Source organism: Felis catus, chromosome B1 (genome assembly GCF_018350175.1).
Source record: "Felis catus isolate Fca126 chromosome B1, F.catus_Fca126_mat1.0, whole genome shotgun sequence".
NCBI lineage: Eukaryota > Metazoa > Chordata > Mammalia > Carnivora > Felidae > Felis > Felis catus.
In genome coordinates, this window is record NC_058371.1 from 193,499,016 (window position 1) to 193,514,143 (window position 15,128).

Sequence of the window (15,128 nt, forward strand, 5' to 3'; positions counted from 1 at the left end):
CTTTTAGTAAAATGTAAAAGAGATAAAAAGGAGGGAACTGTTACAAAAAGGAACCAGAATTTAATGTTTTTCTCCCTTTTTGAATGGGAATGGGTTGTGACTATTACCCTAGAACAGTCTGGGTATTTTGAAGCACAGAACTGGTTTCTAATTTCACAGGTCACAGATAGGTCACAGATGCAAGATTTTGCCTCAGGATAGATTATACCCAGATACTGTACCCACACCTAACCTAGGTGATTTAGGTGGAAGACTTGAGCCTTTGAGCCAGTGAGACTTAGACGAGGTTTTGGACTTGAGTTGATGTAATGGGCTGAGACTTCTGGTCACATTCAAGATGGGTGAGTATCTTTCTCATGCAAGATGCGTATGAGTCTTTGGTAAGAGTGGACTGTGATAGGCTGAGTCCCCCCTTCACCACCCAACAGATGTCCAGATCCTAATCCCCGAAACCTTGAATGTGTGCCTTGCACAAAGGGATTCGGCAGAGTGTCATACACCGACAAAAAGACACACGATCTTTGAGTCAGAAACAATTTATTACTCACAGCCAAAAAAAAAGAAGCAGACACATCAGTTTTGTTTGTTAGCTCCCCATACCCCAACTCCCACAGCGTGACATGGTAAGGATCAGATGTCACCTCTCCATCATGCAGTGGGTTGCATGACATTAGACTCTAGCGTTTTGTGGGGTTGCTGGTATATCTTCCCATCCTCGTCTCCAGGGAGATTATCCATTACTCTGGAATGCAAGCAAACAACTCAGGGGAGGGAAAGAAGGCTTTATCTTTACTTCCCTGGTATGTCTCTAGCTTCATGATCCTCAACTGTCTCCCTTTACAAACATTCTTAATGTGGATGCAAATACCTTCATTCAGAGAATCCACACTGAGCAGACATGTGAGATATTCCTGGGGAACTGTATTCCAACACTTTATTTCGAGGACCAAAAAGGCAAGTAAAAAAATCACCTTCGATAGAAGACAAAATCTGAAAACACAAATATTACAAGAATGCTAAGCATGGTAGCTGATGGAAAGGAATTGCTCACCTTTACAATTTTAGAGAGAGCCCTTGCCAAGAGCAACGCCACCCACTGGAATCAGTGACTATAGAAAGGCAGAAGTTGAAATTAATTTGAGGAACACATATTAAGCAATTTAAGTTGCTCAATTATCAGCAACAATGTGAGGAAGCCATATCAATCAATGCCACTTTCGAATGCTTATAGAGATTATCTGACCAAATCAGATTTTAAAATGTTAAAAAAAAAAAAAAATGGGGGGGGGGCACCTGGGTGATTCAGTCAGTTAAGCATCTGACTTCAGCTCAGGTCATGATCTCAAGGTTGGGGAGTTCAAGCCCCACATTGGACTCGCTGCTGTCCATGTAGAGCATGCTTCTGTCCCCCTCTCTCTGTCCCTCCTGTGCTCACACATTGTCTCTTTCCCTCAAAAATAAACAAATATTTTTAAAAATGTAAAAGAGACTTTGCCACACATTTAATAATTATTCCTGAGAATACAACCTCAAGTTACAGATGTTAGAGATCATTATTTGTTAATTAGATGTACATTACATCCCCACTTACTGTGTATCATACAAAATGGACATGAATTCTGCTCCTATGAAGCACTCATTCCAAGGTAGCAGATTGACAGAATCAGTTATCAAATAAATAAAAATATTACAAATGATACACTACCAAGAAAAGAAACAAAGGGAATAATGGAACAAAAACTAAGGTGGGTTAGGAAAATCCTCTTTAGGGAAGTTAACGTTGAATTCCATTTATTCTCAAAATGTCAGCCAGAGTCTTCGATTTATTTCATCTTATTTTATTTTTTTAAGTAATCTCTACACCCAATGTGGGGCACAAACTCACAACCCCAAGATCAAGAGGCACATGCTCTAGGGGCGTCTGAGTGGCTCAGTTGGTTAAGCGTCCAACTTCAGCTCAGGTCATGATCTCACGGTTTGGGAGTTTGAGCCCCGCGTCGGGCTCTGGGCTGACAGCTCAGAGCCTGGAGCCCACTTCAGATTCTGTGTCTCCCTCTGTCCATCCCTCCGCTGATCGCACTCTGTCTCTCGCATTGTCTCAAAAATAAATAAATATTAAAAAAAAAGAAAATTAAAAAAAAGAGGCACATGCTCTATTGACTGAGCCAGCTGGGCACCTATGAAGTGAATCTTTTAAAACCTAATTCACATCACATCTTTCCTCTGCATAATCCTTCAACTGCTCTCCATTTCAGACAAAAACCCAGAGGCCCTTTGATGGTCTACAGAGCCCTTCATGATTTGGTGCCCATATAACAGTTCCCGAGCCTTCTTTCTTATTGCTGTTTCTATAGCACTTATTACCTTTAAAATATTTTAAGGGTTATTTATGGTCTGTCTGTCTCTCTCCCTGCCAGTTCCACGAAGTTCCACTACAGAATGATCTTTGCTTTCTTCATTTTGCATCCCAAATGTCTCTAGAAAACTTCCTGGCCTCTAACAGAAGTTCATTAAAGTTTTGGTCAAAGAATGGAAAGTTACATTATGATTTCATTAATATTTAAATATGCCAAAAATAAAAACCAAGTTACCACATACAATGCTGTGTTAGCATCTGAATTCAGCATAGAAAAATGTCACAAAATAAGAAACACAAGAACACAAATCAGGGAAGATTCACTTAAGGTGACGGGTGTGCTTGCCTGCTGAGAAGTTCGCTCCAGTCGGGAACACAGGAGGACAGTGCCACCCGCATATCTGCTGCACCTTTCAACCCGTTTCTTTCCTTTGCTTTTAACTGGGTCAGGACTGAAAACCCACGCTCGCACAAACTGGTTGTCGTGAATGGTAACAGAAGCGGGACACTCTTTCTGCTTAGCAGAGGGAAGTCTTCCTTTACCTTAATCCAAAATGCCGATAATGTTAATGCTTCGTAGTCAGTCTTCAACGTATATGAGGAACTGAGCTGCAGTAATTCTCTCTCTTCTTCAGGTACCAAGTTTAACTCAATTACCGATTCTGGGTTTCGAAAAGCAAAGGGATCTTTCACCCAGCTGTTTTCTCTTAACGTTTCAAACTTCTCTTCTGGAAAGAAATGGTTAAAAGTTTGAGCCAGAGAAGTGAGATGCACCAATATCTCTAATCTTATTTCTTTCAAAAGGTTTTCACGAATAACGTTCTCTTCGATATGTTGCAAAAATCTTGGAAACATGTAGTAGCTCCGACGGCTGCTTTTAAGCCTCGCTTGCCATAACAATAGTGTCTTTTGGAATCCCTGGATGCGTTCGACCTGTTGGAATATATTGCTATTTTCCCCCTGTAGTTTTAAACTCAGTTCGTGAAGAATGCCAAAAATATCTGTTAAATATGCCAATTTCATCACCCAAATGTCATCTTCCAAAATACTTGCCAAATGAGATTTTTTTTTCAGTAAGAAAAAGGTGGATCTCGTTCCTGAGTTCCTAAACCCTGCTTAGTATTTTGCCATGAGACAACCAACGAACTTTGGTATGGTATAGTAAGTGGGTACGATTAGCTCCAATCTCTGAACAAAATGTTTCAAGAAGCTGGTTATTTAGCGGACTTCCTTTAATGAAGTTAACAACTTTCACTGCGTTTTTCAGTACTTCCAAGAGATTCTGTGGGATTTCTCTGGATGCTAAAGCTTCACGATGTATAAAACAGTGATTCCACACGGCGCCGTTATTAGTCACTTCTGGCAATTTTTTAATTACTCTGCTGTGTCTTCCGGTTTTGCTTGCTGCTCCGTCACTTGTAATCCCTTTGCAGTTCTTCCAGTTTAATTTCTATCGGCCAACAATGCACTTTTCTAATTCTGTAAAAATACCTAACCCGCTTAGGTGTGAGGTTATATTTAAGCAACACAAAAAATCCTCCATGAAATCTTCTTGCCACGCGTATCTGACATAAACTAAGAGTGTCGTGCCCCTCCCCAGGTCGGTGCTGTCATCGAGCTGGATCGCAAAGTCTATACCAGTCTGCAACCGGGTGAGAAGCATTGTTTCTAAGTGTTCCGCAATAGTGCACATTCGAAGAGATATTATGTCATCACTAGATATCGTTTTTAATTTATCAGCCGATTTGTCATCAAAAATTGTACGCACCATATCCAAACACGCTGGAAGAATTATTTTTTCAGCAGCCGTGTGAGCCATTTTCTCTTTCGCCACTCGATATGCAACCAAATACGACGATAATAAGGCTTTCTCGCTAACAGCTGTAGGACAACCAAGAAATCGTGTAGACAACTTTACATCCTTTTTCTTTCTTTGAAAATACTCAAGAGGCTTATCAGTAAGTTCAGCATGCTGAGTTTCTAAGTGCCTTTTTAATTTAGAAGGTTTTAAGCTCTCATTTGCAAGAATACTATTACAAATAACACACTGAGGTCTGTCATTTTCAAAGGGTTTTTCACATTTGATAAAACCGTATTTTAAATAATCTTCATTATAACGTCTTGCACTTACCTTTTTCTTTTTGAAATGTGGCTCAAACGAGGTTGAAGTTTGCAGATTACAGTATTTCTCTCAACATGGTCACTATTCACATTTCCAGGTGCAGCAGCTGAACTTGAACAAGTGTCTGCACATTTCACTTCATTTTTCCTCTTTCTTTTAAAAACGATAGGATCCATTTTAAAAGTAATGCTAATTAAAATGTTTTAAATGCCACTAAAAAAATGTGTATATATATATACATATATATATATGTATATATATATATAGCCTAGATAACATCTTTCCCAAAAAATATCGTTTGCAAATGCATCTCAGTTGAACATCTCAGACTTCACATCTAGTTGTAAGTCACGGGAACATAAACTAGACTGCTCACCAACTTTATTATTATGAAAATGAAACAAGACACCAGTGGACAAATGCTTGAAAAGCCATTTCTTTTTTTTTTTTTTTTTAATTTTTTTTTTCAACGTTTATTTATTTTTGGGACAGAGAGAGACAGAGCATGAACGGGCAAGGGGCAGAGAGAGAGGGAGACACAGAATCGGAAGCAGGCTCCAGGCTCTGAGCCATCCGCCCAGAGCCCGACGCGGGGCTCGAACTCACGGACCGTGAGATCGTGACCTGGCTGAAGTCAGACGCTTAACCGACTGCGCCACCCAGGTGCCCCTTGAAAAGCCATTTCTTAGCCAGTATACATTCTGTTCATTATATGCCCTCCATTAGTTAATTTTCTTTTCAGATCTTGAAATTGACCTTAGTATTCCTGGTAGCACAATTCTGGCAGAGGAATCACACAAAACACTTGATATATTTTACTGTTTTAAAAAAACTTTCACTGTGACTTACAGAACTGATTTCATGACCTGCTAATAGGTCACACACAGATTGTGAAAAATGTTCATAGAGAGATTTTTCCTGCGCTGTGCTGAGCTTGAGTACATCTGCTTGATGATCAAAGCAGCTAGCTAATCCGTTAGGCTGTTGGCTAGTACAGGAGCTTTCTTGAAGTGGTAGGTATATATCCTACATTTTCCTTCTTGATACTTTATGATGGGAAGAGTTTTTAAGAATGCCAGTTATGGTCTGACCCAGTGAGGATCCAATGAGGCTTTCCATGGCTATGTCAACTACCAAGTTGGACCTGATGATACATTTTTAGAACTTTCTTGGACTGCATCCTTGGCCTGGGAATAAGAGCAGAGAGATGACATTAAAACTTTAGAATACAGAGGTTATTATTGCCAGCTATGGCAACCTTCAGGATATCCAAGATCATGGGTCCTGAAGCAAAAGGCCTAAAGCTCTTCTCATCACTATGTCATATCAGCTTAGGTCTATTTCTGTAAGGCAAATGACCTAAACCAAGATTGGTAAATAGAAACAATGATGTCAGGGGTGCCTGGGTGGCTCAGTGAAGCGTCCAACTTCAGCTCAGGTCGTGATCTCCCAATCTGTGAGTTTGAGCCCCGCGTCGGGCTCTGTGTTGACAGCTCAGAGCCTGGAGCCTGCTTCGGATTCTGTCTCTCTCCCTCTCTCTCTCTCTCTCTCTCTGCCCCTCCCCTGTTCACGCCTGTCTCTGTCTCTCTTTCTCTCAAAAGTAAATAAGCATTTAAAAAAAATTTTTTTAATGTTTTTATTTATTTTTGAGACAGAGAGAGACAGAGTATGAGCAGGGGAGGGGCAGAGAGAGAGGGAGACAGAATCCAAAGCAGAATCCAGACTCTGAGCTGTCAGCACAGAGCCCGACGTGGGGCTCGAACTCACGGACTGTGAGATCATGACCTGAGCTGAAGTCAGACGCTTAACCAACTGAGCCACCCAGGCGCCCCTAAAAAATTTTTTTAATAAAAAAAGAAAAAATGATGTCTGTAAAACCTGGAAGTTGGCATCAGAAACTGCAAAGTACACTTAATAAAGCTGAATACAGCGAGCCATGGAGGCCCATGGTTCATCTGCCACTTTAGACTTCCTCCCAGTTCAGTTTGGGTAGGTCCATCGTAGAAGCACAGGTATCCCCCACTTTCTAAAAGGTTGTGTTATGCCATTTCACTTCTAGGGCAGACCTACATTGATACCTGTTTTTGCTAACTGAAAGAAATCCAAAGAGGATTTTCACTTTTGTGCAAAGAGCCGTTACCATACTAACGTAGGTCTTTGGTAAAAGCAAAGTGGCCTCACACCAACTTTCTGAAAGCAGGGGATTTCACAGGAATGCCCTATTTTCAAAGGGGAAACCTGTGCTCACTGCACTGCCCTTTGACCTTGGTGTTATTTGGGTCTTAGTATCATACACAGCACTTTCTTACATAGCGTTCCATCAAGTTGTTCCGCCTTTCTGGGGGAGGGAGTAAAGCCTTATACTTACTGTAATGTTTACTAGAAATTCAACAACTTAAGGGCACCTGGGTGGCTCAGTCGGTTAAGTGTCCAAGTCTTGCTTTTGGATAAGGTCATTATCTCACGGTTTGTGAGTTTGAACCCCACATCTGGTTCAGTGCTGACAGTGTGGAACCTGCTTGGGATTCTCTCTCTCCCCCTCTCTAGCCCTCCTCCACTCACACGCTCTCTCTCAAAATAAGTAAATAAAAAAAAAAAATTCAACATCTTACAGCGTGAATAACTGTTATTAGAATCATTTGCATTAATATTTTCTTATTATCTGTATTCTTTTTTTTTTTTTTTAATTTTTTTTTTCAACGTTTATTTATTTTTGGGACAGAGAGAGTCAGCATGAACGGGGGAGGGGCAGAGAGAGAGGGAGACACAGAATCGGAAACAGGCTCCAGGCTCTGAGCCATCATCAGCCCAGAGCCCGACGCGGGGCTCGAACTCGCAGACCGCGAGATCGTGACCTGGCTGAAGTCGGACGCTTAACCGACTGCGCCACCCAGGCGCCCCTTATTATCTGTATTCTTGATGCACTCTGGCATCCGGGTTCTCACGAATCAGAGAGGGACTGGGCATCCCCCAAAACTACTCTAGAGATGGCAAACAACTCAACAGATAGCAACCAGCTCAACCAGTTAACACAACTTTCATATGCAAACTCACCCTTCTAGAGCCCACCCCACCTGCACACACACCCCACCCCACCCCAATCAGGCTCTTAAACTCAGGCAATATTCCCCTCCGCCCCAGTCATCTCAGAGCCAGGTATCTGACAACTAGGAACAGTCCCTATGCCCTAGAGCCTGTTGAAATCAATCAAAAACCCAATTTTAAACCTGCTTAGCCAGCTCATCCTGCCTCACTGGTTCTGTCCTAGAAAATACCCAGGCTTTTCCACAATACAGGCTTTTCTGCAGTGTCCCTTCTGCTCCCTCTGCCTCCTGAAGCCTCCTGTTTCCCCCTGTGGCCCCTTGCATAGCTTGGCATGCTCTATGTCCTGCCTCTAGGGATCTGGGAGTATAAAAACTTCCTACTGTGTGACATTTCTGTGTCTGTGTGTCTTATGCCTGATTAAAATAAATCCTGAAGAGGTTTTGAATCATTTTTGCTATTGCTCTAGTTACAAAGTCATATAGTTTGGTGCTAATCCCATTGTCCCCATAAGGCCTGTTATTTTTTAGTATAAATCCTGCATTCCTTGAGTTCTTCCAGGAAGTCATAGTGTTAAAGCTGAAATACACATTATCTTAAGATTACTTATTATTTTCCTGGTGAGCAGATTTCCCCCACTCACCTGAGAGGAATATTAGAATCCCCTGATTAGGGGGACACACTAAGTATTTTCCTTTCTAACTACCACCAATTCCTCACCTGAGTGAAAGAGTAGAGTAGACTTGTATACTAGGACACAAGCAAGGTATGGGTATAAGGAATATCAAGCAGCTCTCAAAACTGAGCCATACAGGGGCGCCTGGGTGGCTCAGTCGGTTAAGCGTCGGACTTCGGCTCAGGTCAGGATCTCGTGGCTCACGAGTTCAAGCCCGCATAGGGTTCTGTGCTGACAGCTCAGAGCCTGGAGCCTGTTTTGGATTCTGTGTCTCCCTCTCTCTCTGCCCCTAACCCACTCACATTCTGTCTCTGTCTCTCTCAAAAATAAACATTAAGGGGCGCCTGGGTGGCTCAGTCAGTTAAGCGGCCGACTTCAGCTCAAGTCATGATCTCACGGTCTGTGAGTTCGAGCCCCGTGTCGGGCTCTGTGCTGACAGCTCAGAGCCTGGAACCTGTTTTGGATTCTGTGTCTCCCTCTCTCTGACCCTCCCCCGTTCATGTTCTGTCTCTCTCTGTCTCAAAAATAAATAAATGTTAAAAAAAATTAAAAAAAAAAATAGGGGCGCCTGGGTGGCGCAGTCGGTTAAGCATCCGACTCCAGCCAGGTCACGATCTCGCGGTCCGTGAGTTCGAGCCCCGCGTCAGGCTCTGGGCGGATGGCTCAGAGCCTGGAGCCTGTTTTCGATTCTGTGTCTCCCTCTCTCTCTGCCCCTCCCCCGTTCATGCTCTGTCTCTCTCTGTCCCAAAAATAAATAAACGTTGAAAAAAAAATTAAAAAAAATAAATAAACATTAAAAAAAATTTTTTTAATGAGCCATACATTATTTATATGCCATCAATATTCATCAGCCTATTGCTGTTATATTTATGTGGGGACCTACCCTTTCAACTATAAAGCCAGCTTGGAAAGAGGCATCACAGAGAACGGTAAATTTGAGCAAAAAAGATGTCAGAAAAGGCTATAAAGAAAAGGCTATAGTCTTGGTGATATTCTTCTGTGAGACTTCATTAATTATACCTATAATGACTTTCCTATTAACAATAATTTGACAATTGACAAATGTATGACATGTATCCATCGCTATGATATCAGAAAATGTTCACTGCTCTAAAAATCCTATGTTCTGCCTATTCATCTCTACCTCCCTCCAATCCCTGGTAATCACTGATTTTTTTTTTTTTAATGTCTCCAGTTTTACCTTTTCTAGAATGTCATAAACTGGAATTTACAGTATGAAGCATTTTTACATTGGCCTCTTTCACTTAGTAATACATATTTAAGGTTCCTTAATGTCTTTTCATGGCTTGATGGTTCATTTCTTTTTACCACCGAATAATATTCCATTGTCTGGATATAAAAGTTTATTTATCCATGCACCTACTGAAAGACTTCTTGGTTGCTTCCAAGGTTTGGCAATTTTTTTTAAGTTTATTTGTTTATTTTGAGAGAGAATGTACACGTGGGGGAGGGGCCGACAGAGAGAGAGAGGAGAGAGCCAGAATCCCAAGCAGGCTCCGCACTGCCTGCGTGAAGCCTGACACGGGATTCGAACTCATGAATGGTGAGATCGTGACCCAAGCCAAAGTTGGACGCTTACCTGCCTGAGCCACCTAGGCATCCCTAAATTTTGGTAATTATCAAAAAAGCAGCTATAAACATCAGTTGCAGATTTTTGTGTGAACATAACTTTTCAACTCCTGTGGGTAAATACAAAGGAATCTGCTGGACTGTACATATGGGTGCATTTTAAATGAGGATATCAGCAAAGGCTGTGTATCTTTTTGTTGCTGGAGCATACCATAATTGTGGACACAGATTACACATTATAGACAAAGTGTGGTTGTTGATTCTTCTTCTTCGACTTCAAATGCCAAAGGGACTACTCAAGGATCTCATGAGTCATAACGGCCTAGCATGCTACTCAGGTGCCTTGTTGGTCTCTGATATGAAATGTCAGAAAACAGAAGCAAGTTAGAACTGAAGGGTACAGATCTGGAGGTACAGGCAGGAGTAATGATGGCTGTGAGATGGGTCACACGACGTGGCATAATTCAGTGAGAAACAGGGATGTGAAGAGCTGGTCAAGAGAACTCTGTCCTGTTTGGTCAGTTTAGCATTGGACAAATGTTAAATCTCGAATTTAAGGGCTGAAACTTTACGAAAAGCTTTAATAGGCACCCTGGAGCAATGCTGGAATGCAGCTTCAGGAAGGTGCCAGGGAAGTGGCAGGAGAGGCCACTGAGGAAACGGGGGTTGCTGTAGGAGTAGGATGAAGTTGTAATACGCAACAGCACAAAATGCATCACCTTGTCTCTAGGCTAGCACTCTCTTGGCATAGTCTTCTGTTTATAGTAATATAAAGGGTTGGTGCCCTCAGGAAGACCTACAGATAGGGACAGAGGTCAGGGTTTATTAGAGTGGTGGCAATTTTAGATGTTGGTTGCCTTAGGAGGGGCTTGGAAATATCAACTTGGCTAGTTATTATAAATGCTTTAACGATGGCTAAGTAGCCTAAGTAACTAGAAATCTACTGTATACAGTACCAGACTATACTTAAAAAGATGTGCATCTGGGAGAGAATTCGGGGACTGGTAGATGCCTTGACTTAATCTTGGTTAGAGGTTTCCTTGAAAGATGTCATGTTCCAAATATTTCACCATGGTCTGAAAAAGGCAGAGCTTTTCTTATGTCCTGTCTTCCAAGATAGGTTGGTAGGACTAGAGAGTTTATTTCTCTTGGGTGTCAGAGCACGGTGTATATCATCAATGTTTAAACCAGAACTAAATTGTTGGAAACTCAACTGCATCTAGATTTCTTTTTAATGAATAAGAAGAGTTGGAGGGAAATCACAGTAGCCTTAAAAGCAATCTGACTTAGATACATAGCTGCCCTTAAAAGGTGAAAGAGAACAATTACTGACTCTTCCTCTCAGTTAAAAGTTCCAGTAAGGATGCTTTCTTGTTTTTAATACTTCTTTCCCTCCAAGAAATCTCAAATCACTAGCGGTTTTTGTTGTTGTTGTTTTTAAAGATTTTATTTTTAAGTAATCTCTACACCCAACATGGGGCTTGAACTTTAAACCCCAAGATGAAGCACAGCATGTTCTCCCAACTGAGACAGCCAGATGCTCCACAAGCCATTACAATTTTAAGGATAAAATATGCCATGTTCCCCCAGGTATTTTATAGATATTTACCTTATACAGCTAAAGAAAAAAGGGGCTAAATGTGCTACAAAGTCTTTTGTCTGCCCTCCTTTTGTTTAACTTCTCTTAATGGGAAGTCATAGGAGTTTTGGGGGATAGGCTCAAACCTGTTTTTGGTCTAACCGTAAGTTGGGGAATTTTAATTTGAAGAGACATCTTCGTAATTAGGAGTCAATGTACATCAGAGCATACACATACCATACATAACATGGGCAAGTACATCAGTGTAATTCTACAGCCCAAATGGGCTCTGCTGGGACAGATCCCTTCATGGCCAAAACTTAAAAGATCATAAACGTGTGCACTGATGCTTAAGATAGACATATTGAGGGTGACCATTGTCATTTCCGAGCAATAATGCTCTTTAATCAGATGTGCATATAGCGCAGCCATCCTTTAGGACAGAATTTCAATTAAGTTGACCAACTAGTTGAGGGGAAGTTGCCTTATATACCAAGACGCACTAACATAGTTATGTGATGTAGTTTCAGGTTACTGATTTTGCACAAATGAATCTTATCTACCTGTTCCTAGAATGTGTTTGTCATATGGTAGGTACTCAGTAAATGTATTTGAAATAAATGAGAGAATGAATGACACTATTTTTACCAGTCAGTGAAAAATAAATTACCAAACTATATTTGAACAATTTGGTAACATGTAAGACAAAGGCTAGTAAAACATATTCTTTGAAATAGGTTAATCAAAGATACCCTATTTTACAATAAACTGCTTATAATGTTAAGTAGCAGAAAGAAGGGTCTTATACAAAGATACATGTAAACTATGTTTAGATTTAGTTTATAAAGCTTAGCACCTAAATCTACCTAAAAATAACTCATGTAAAATACTAGTATCTCACTTATAAGTTTGAATTACTATTCTTTTAGACAAAACCAACTGTCATTTAAGCATTGTTTTTTAAAATATTTTTATTACTCCTATTTCAACCCAATCCTCTCAGGAGTTTATAATTGGCTATGCTTCAGACTGTTGAATTAAAAAAGTATTTCTTTGCAGGGGGGTGCCTGGGTGGCTCAGTCGGTTAAGCGTCCGACTTTGGCTCAGGTCATGATCTCATGGTCCGTGAGTTCGAGCCCCACGTCGGGCTCTGTGCTGACAGCTCAGAGCCTGGAGCCTGCTTCGGATTCTGTGTCTCTCTCTGCCCTTCCCCTCTCGAGCTCTGTCTCTCGCTCTCTCTCAAAAAAATAAACATTAAAAAATATTTTTAAGTATTTTTTTTAAGTTTATTTATTTTTCAGAGAGCATGCTCACAGGAGGGAGGAAGGGCAGAGAGAACCCCAACCAGGCTCCACACTGCCATTACAGAGCCCAACACAGGGCTGGACCCACAGTGAGATCATGACCTGAGCCAAAATCAAGAGGCTGATGCCCAACAGACTGAGCCACCCAGGCACCCTCAAAAAGCATTCTTAAAGAGTGTACTCCCTCTCCTAAATCAAACAATTCACCTACAATAATAGTAGAGGGAATGTATTAGGGTATAGACCTGGTAGAAGTGGTAATGAAAGCCTGGGAAACCCCTTCCTCTTTTTTTTTTTAAGTTTATTTTTTTATTAAGTAATGTCTACCCCTAATGTGGGGCTCAAACTCCTGACCTCGGAGATCAAGTCTCCAGCTCTTCTGACTCAGCTTGCCAGGCCTCCAGGGGGGTAAGTCCTTTTTTAACTGAAACAGGACGCAAGGTATCAGCAAGGTGTCAGCTACGTGGAACACAGAAGTAGAAAATGTTGCAAGTTTGACAGAAGGTGTGAAACAGTTCTTCAGGAAAGTGGTGCTATGAATGAATGGTCTAGGAAAACGTTTCAGGATTTTAAGGAAGTATGCATGATTGTCTTATATGTTTAATGCAATGATCATTCTTGCTGTAAGCATAACAGGTGATCTTTAATTCCCTGACACAAATTCTTACATCTTAGACATATCTCCATGGTGTTATGAATGTTATCCTCTAAAAATACAGCTTTTTGGGGCACTTGGGTGGCTCAGTTGGTTAAATGCCCAACTTCGGCTCACATCATGATCTCACAGTTTGCGAGTTCGAGCCCGGTGTCCAGCTCTGTGCAGCCTGGAGCCTCATTCAGATTCTGTGTCTCCCTCTCTCTCTGCCCTACCCCCACTTGCGCTCTGCATCTCTCTCAAAAACAAACATTAAGAAAGTAATAATAAAAATAAAAGTACAGCTTTTCATTTATTTTTATTGCCAGGCACTCACAAAAATTAGTTTTGATCAGTTTTCTCACAATTCAAAAACCTCTAATGGTTCTGAGCTAGTGCATTCTCCCCAGGACAATTTCTTTAAATCTAAGCCTCATCTTATCCTTCATACAATTCTATATTTTAAGCTCTAAGACTACCACAGTTCTTGAAATTTGTCATGCACTTCCACGATTCTGCTTCTGACTAGTATTCTGTTTGTATGGAATATCCTTAAGTCATTTGAGATCCTATTCATTCTTTAAATGATTTAGCTCAAATGCTACAGCATTCATTCACTTAACTAATATTTAGGAACTTACAATGTATCAGGCACTGGGCATACAGAGCAAAAAAAAAAAAAAAAAAGGATGAATACTGAAAAATTAATATAAGGGAATACCTGTTCAGCTGTTACCATGAATGAACCAGAGTTACGTTACACTGGTAAATCTTAAAAACATAAGTTAACAAGCAAGCTACAGAAGGGTATATACACCGCTGATTGTTAAAATTATGCAAAACATTACTATATACGTAGTTAAAATTAAAGCATAAAAGTGCTTGGGAGAGTGGCTACCTTGGGCAAGAGGGAACAGAATGAGACTGCGTGGGTCAGACAAAGGACTTCAATTTATATCATCAAGGAATTTATGTAATTTATTTCTGCAGTTAGGTGGCGAGTACACAATGTATGATTTATACTTTTGTCTGTATAAAATAGTCTACATTTGTAAAGGATATGTAAGGCTTGATTCCCTCCTGAAGACACTGCAGATCTGTCTCATAACCCGTAACCTAAAATTACCTTCTGTCTCTTGTACTCTCGTTTACCGTATTGCCTCGATGCACTCATTAGGTAGGACACTAGATCCTAAGGGTAGGAACTTGCAGGTATCACCTTCAGGTATATTCACATGTTATCCTTTCCAGCGGATTCCTGACTTCTCTCCAGTCCTCTCGGGCCCAACTAGGCCTTCTAAGAATTTCAGCTTGCCTCTTCCAACCGACCCTAGAATAGCTCCGCTCAGACCCCGGATTGCTGTCCCTCTCGCCCCGGGAGGCCTCAATTCGTCCCCTGTGCGAAAGCAGAAGGTGCCTCCGCCAATGAAACCCGGGATATCTCCCGTTAGCAGACTCTGGTCCATCCCTATCAGAGGCTGCCTTTCTTCTCACCTCCAGCCCAGCGCCACAAGCCTCCCGCTTCGCCCGACGAGCGGCGGTTCAGCTCGTCCCCCCTCCCCCCATTCTCTACGCAACACCACTTCCGGCCTAACCTCACCACTCACAAACATCTCACTTCCAGCCGGGAAAAAAAAACAAAAAACAAAAAACAACACTGGCTCGGCCCTGTGCGCACGCGCAAAACGGCGGACAGGGCCGAAATTTTCGCCTCCCGGCAGTGTCGCGGTAGTCTCGCGGTATTTGCTTGTCCCGCGGGAGTTCTTTTGAACGCTCTGGCGGTAACCCCGCCCTGGGTGCTCCGCTGCGGGCGGACCGGAGCCGG

General features: G+C 41.6%; 1 long non-coding RNA gene across 5 annotated transcripts in view; it reads right to left on the reverse strand.

Annotated features, from left to right (window-relative positions):
- Positions 1-520: 520 nt before the first annotated feature.
- Positions 521-15,128, reverse strand: part of LOC102899098 — a 39,158-nt gene continuing 24,550 nt past the window's right edge. For 2 of the 5 annotated variants that reach the window (XR_006597211.1, XR_006597209.1), the window contains exons 3-7: positions 5,328-5,665; positions 4,488-4,631; positions 2,900-4,237; positions 869-990; positions 521-742 (exon numbers count right to left, since the gene is read on the reverse strand). This is a non-coding gene — a long non-coding RNA (uncharacterized LOC102899098). Of the gene's footprint in view, positions 743-868; positions 991-2,899; positions 4,238-4,487; positions 4,632-5,327; positions 5,666-14,429; positions 15,062-15,128 lie in introns of those variants that run through there. The other 3 variants (XR_002156515.3, XR_006597208.1, XR_006597210.1) reach the window with 3 other exon arrangements.